Consider the following 6,000-nt stretch of genomic DNA (forward strand, 5'->3'; position numbering starts at 1 on the left):
CCCTCCGCAAAGCCAGAACATCTTACTATTCATCACTGATTGAAGAAAATAAGAACAACCCCAGGTTTCTCTTCAGCACTGTAGCCAGGCTGACAAAAAGTCAGAGCTCTTTTGAGCCAACCATCCCTTTAACGTTAACTAGTAATGACTTCATGAACTTCTTCACAAATAAAATTTTTATCATTAGAGAAAAAATTACCAATAATCATCCCACAGATGTAATATTATCTACAGCTACTCTTAGTACCATTGATGTTAAGTTAGACTCTTTTTCTCCAATTGATCTTTCTGAGTTAACTTCAATAATTACTTCCTCCAAACCTCCGTGTCTTTTAGACCCCATTCCTACAAAACTGCTCAAAGAAGTCCTGCCATTAATTAATGCTTCGATCTTAAATATGATCAACCTATCTCTAATAATCGGCTATGTACCACAGGCCTTCAAGCTGGCTGTAGTTAAACCTTTACTCAAAAAGCATCTCTAGACCCAGCAGTCTTAGCTAATTATAGGCCAATCTCCAACCTTCCTTTCATATCAAAAATCCTTGAAAGAGTAGTTGTCAAACAGCTAACAGATCATCTGCAGAGGAATGGTTTATTTGAAGAGTTTCAGTCAGGTTTCAGAGCTCATCACAGCACAGAAACAGCTTTAGTGAAGGTTACAAATGATCTTCTTATGGCCTCTGACAGTGGACTCATCTCTGTGCTTGTCCTGCTAGACCTCAGTGTAGCGTTTGATACTGTCGACCATAATATCCTATTAGAGCGATTAGAACATGCAGTAGGTATTACAGGTACTGCAGTGGTTTGTATCATATCTATCTAATAGACTCCAGTTTGTGCATGTAAATGGAGAGTCCTCTTCACACACTGAGGTTAATTATGGAGTTCCACAGGGTTCAGTGCTAGGACCAATTCTGTTTACATTATACATGCTTCCCTTAGGCAGCATCATCAGAAGACATAGCATACATTTTCACTGCTATGCAGATGACACCCAGCTCTATCTGTCCATGAAGCCAGATAACACACACCAATTAGTTAAACTGCAGGAATGTCTTAAAGACATAAAGACCTGGATGACCGCTAACTTTCTGCTTCTTAATTCAGATCAAACTGAGGTTATTGTACTCGGCCCTGAAAATCTTAGAAATATGGTATCTAAGCAGATTCTTCCTCTGGATGGCATTACCTTGGCCTCCAGTAACGCTGTGAGGAACCTTGGAGTCATTTTTGAGCAGGACATGTCCTTCAACGCACATATTAAACAAATATGTAAGACTGCTTTCTTCCATTTGTGCAACATCTCTAAAATTAGAAACATCCTGTCTCAGAGTGACGCTGAAAAACTAGTTCATGCATTTATTACTTCCAGGCTGGACGACTGTAATTCATTATTATCAGGATGTCCTAAAAACTCCCTGAAAATCCTTCAGTTAATCCAAAATGCTGCAGCAAGAGTCCTGACAGGGACTAGAAAGAGAGAGCAGATTTCTCCTGTTTTGGCTTCCTGTTAAATCCAGAATTGAATTCAAAATCCTGCTCCTCACATACAAGGTCTTAAATAATCAGGCCCCATCTTATCTTAATGACCTTGTAGTACCATATCACCCTATTAGAGCACTTCGCTCTCGCTCTGCAGGCCTACTTGTTGTTCCTAGAGTATTTAAAAGTAGAATGGGAGGCAGAGCCTTCAGTTTTCAGGCCCCTCTTCTGTGGAACCAGCTTCCAGTTTGCTGTGGTGGTGTGGAGAGCTTACAGCCGGTTGTTTGGCATGAATTTCAGTACAAAGGAGCGGGAGACCATCAATTCCCCAAGAGTCATGAAGGTTGAGGAAAAGATCGGCGGATTACTCTGGATGCTCACTGCATTTTAGTTCTTGAGGTTTCCCAAAGCACCATCCACAGGATTTTAACAGACAAGTTGCAATATCGGAAGGTGTGTGCAACACGGGTACCAGGCTGACAGAAGACCATGGCAATGAGTTGATTCTTCCCGTGAATTTCTTCGCCGCTATGCAAATGAAAAGGACATCTTCTTGGACTCGATTGTCATTGGTGACTAAACCAAGGGGTTCCACTTTGCACCTGAGACCATACAACAATCATACAAGTGGCGGCATACCTCTTCGCCCAAGCCGAGAAAATTCGAACAAACACAGTCTGCTGATAAAGTCATGGCAACTGTGTTTTGGGACCGAAAGGGGGTATTGTTGGTTGACTTTCTGCCTGCTGGGACCAGAATAACTGCTGACAGGTACTGTGAAATACTGAAAAAAACTCAGAAGGGCAATACAGAACCGGAGAAGAGGAATGTCTTCTCCGGTTCAAGCAAGGGCGTAAGCATTTTCCACGACAACGCTTGTCCACAAGTTGCCTGTCAAACCGTCGCTGTCCTGCAAAACTTTGGTTGGAACCTTATCACCCACCCTATAGCCCGGACTTGGCACCCAGTGACTACCACCTGCTCCCCAAATTCCCCAAGAACATTTGCCCGGAAGGCGATTCTGCTCTGACGATGAGGTGAAACGTTAGGTTCAAGGCTTCATGAAGGACATGACAGCGAGCTGGTATGACATGGGCATTTATAAAACTGCCACAGCGTCTGCAAAAATGCATTGACTGAAATGGTGATTATGTAGAAAAATAAATAATTCTTCAACCCTTCAAATTATGTAAATATTATGGAAAATAAATGGTTGTTTGTATTTCTAAAACAATAGGAGACCTTACTTTTGGGATTGCCCTCGTAATAATACAATTAATAATACAATATTAATGTTACAATTCATTAATATATTTAACATATTGGTCGCTTTACACAGCATATTATTAAATAATTACTTCAACTTACCTCTGTTAAAGTGTATTGAGATAGTCTTTGTAGTCACAAGCACAGCCAGAACTAAAGCAAAACCTAGCATTACACTGAACCATAGAGCCGATCCAGTGATAACTTTTCCACATGTGCCTGAAAGACATCAAAAACCTTGTGTGATGCAGAGAATGTATTTAAATCATATAATTAATTGAATAAACCTCAAAAGAAACGCTCCTAAAAGCTTTGAAACTTTAAATCCAATGAACACAACCAAACACTGTGGAGATTCTAATCTGACAAATTGATCTTTTGATCAATCTGTCTCATACACACTAATATTTTGTGAACCTGCCTTTAGCTTTGACTTAGCACTGAAACACAGTATATTTTCAATGAGCTTATGCAATGTCACAGCATGTACAGCATGTGAGGTAAATCCCCTGTTGAGTTTGTAAGTTTGCTCAGAAATAAACAGTGTCTAACCTTTATGGTTGTTTCATTTTATTGGCCCCCTGCAACACATGACTTACTACATGGTGGAGAAACCTTTGCTAGCAAGCACAACAATAAGACATTTCTCATGGTTTGTAATCAAGTTTGCACACATCTCAGGAGGTACTTTGGCCCACTGCGTTCTACAGGAACTCTAAATCCTTCAGGTTTCTTTACAGTTACGTAGCATCTCCATGCTTGAGCTCCCTCCTCAGATTATCTAAAGAATTGATATCTGAAGTCTGGCCAGGCCACTCTGCAATCTTTATTTTCCTTTTCCATTGCTACTCCTTTGTTTTTTTGGTGATATGTTTTGGGACATTGTCATCCATCTACTACTCATCTTCGATGTTCTTGCTGAAGAAGAGAGGTTTGGGGTGCCTGGTACCCTCCACTGGCCCCTCAGTGAAGTCATCTTGTACCCTTAGCAAAAAAAAAAAAAACGCCCCAAAGATGAATGTTTTCACCTCTGTGTTTGACTGTGGGGATGGTGTTCTTTCGGTCATACTCAGCATTTCTCTTCCTCCAAACACGGCAGAAAAGCTTTGGCCCATGCCTTCTCTGACTCACTTATATTTTCAGTGGCAAACTTAAGACAGTCCTGTAGTTGCAAGATTTCAGTCCATTGCAGTCTAGTGTGTTACCATTGGTGTTGTTGGTGACTGTGGTTCCAGCTACCTTCAGATCATTAAAAAGCTCCTCCTGTGTAGTTTCATCCCTTTCTTGTGATCATCTACGCCCCATGATAGGACTGGGACAAATCATACCATTCACTGTAATGTTGGGCAATGATAAGAAAATGAAATATCGCGAAAGAATATGGGTAAAACGCGCATGCGCAGTGCCTTTGTTTTCATACGCACATGGCGGAAAAAGCATGGCAGTGACGCAGAATAAGAAGGGCGAATGCGGATCGTTGAATGAAACGGATGAACCAGAATTGGTTTGCAAAAATGCTGCAACTCCAGTGGTGTGGAACTGGTTTAGCTGTTGTCCGTCAGATACACAACAAAACACTATTTTTGGTAGAGCATGCAAGCAGGCCGTCATTATTACAGTTATTACCAAAACGATTTGATGTGCTACACGGCGCTCAAAAATCTGTCAAAATTTTTTTAGTATGACTTTGCTAAGCTACAAAGCTGCACCGCTTGATGGATTGTCGGAGTATTACAGCTATTGTAGGCAGGAGCCTCGCGGAGTGATACGTACTGCACTTCAACATAATATTACCGTATTGTGTGTGTATAAACTATTTTTAAGTTTTGTGGATATTATACATGGTTATGCTGAGTTTCCACTGGAAATGCCTTTTGGTTAAACTGTCAGCAAAGAATTTGCATTTGCACTGTTACATTTTTATATAACTTTAATGCACTTAAAAAACAGCTGCTTGTTTAATTGATGGGGTATTTTTTGCACTAAAAAAAAAAAGTTGTGGAGTTGTAAAGTATTCTTTACAAGAATTCTGGTTGGTATTCCAATGACATTCAAAATCAATTCATGAATTTTACGTAATGATGTACTAACCAAAAATAAAATTCACATAGATTCCACTGAATGTCGTAGCAAATATGGAGGAAAAGCACAGCTTTAAAATTAGCTTGAAGTTTTAGTTGAATTAGTTTTGAACAATTCACTTACAACTACGACATCGCAGTTGTAAGTTTCTTGTTCGCGTGGCCACTATCTTGGCTCAGTGTTTACTGTGATTGCTTTGCAAGGGCCAGCAGTAGCAGAGTTGGAGTGGTTTATGCCCCAGTGTCTAAATAAATGGTGCGGCAGTCCGAGCCACAAATTGAATGCCTGTGTCTGACTGGTCTCTCTACAGTGCACCCCAATCAATCACAAGATCACACAATGCAGTCCAGGGTGTAGGGAGGCCCCTGCACTGGTTAAGGTTTGACAAACAAGTCTAAGTCTGCAGCTTCACCTTCTCAGCTCAGGCCTGAAAACCTGTTTTCTGCTCTTGATTTCACTCTTTATTAGCTCGGATTAGTTCTCCACAATCTGGACTCTGTTCAGTTCAGCTGCATGTTCTGCAAAGCCACCAAGCCACCCGTTCTTCGCACATTCAGTCACAGCGTTCCTGCTCTGGCTCTGCTCAAATCTCATCCTCAGCTTGACAGTAATTATTCATCTTTTATTTAACTACAGTCCCATATGTGTTCATTTATCAATCTCATATGGAGAGCTCTGGCTCACATTATAGAAGCCTTCAATGTCTATAAACAATAATGTTGCTAGGCAACCAAGCATTAATTTCTTCGGGGTAACAATGGCGTCCTCGGCAGTTCTAGGTAAATGCAGTCATGTGTGTGTTTTTCCTTTTTAATCCCACACACACTGAGATTACCGAAAAGCACCACTGAATGACACAGGAAATCATTCCTGCCTGTGGCTCCCTGTACAACGCATCCACTTAACACACTGTTTGCTGCTACAACTACACATGTTTCTTTTCCAAATATTTATTTATAAGTGACTTATGTATGTATGTATGTATATATATGTATATATTGTACTATTCTTAGTTAGCGTATTGTCTGTCTTGTCTTAATGTTGGTTTAAAATGGAGCACTGTAACAAAAAATAATTTCCCCCAGGGATCAATAAAGTATTCTGATTCTGATTGATTCTGAATAATTCAATATTTGAGGAATAAGCACATTAAGGTTTTAATTTAAC

This window comes from Astatotilapia calliptera, chromosome 5 (genome assembly GCF_900246225.1).
Source record: "Astatotilapia calliptera chromosome 5, fAstCal1.2, whole genome shotgun sequence".
Classification (NCBI taxonomy): Eukaryota; Metazoa; Chordata; class Actinopteri; order Cichliformes; family Cichlidae; genus Astatotilapia; species Astatotilapia calliptera.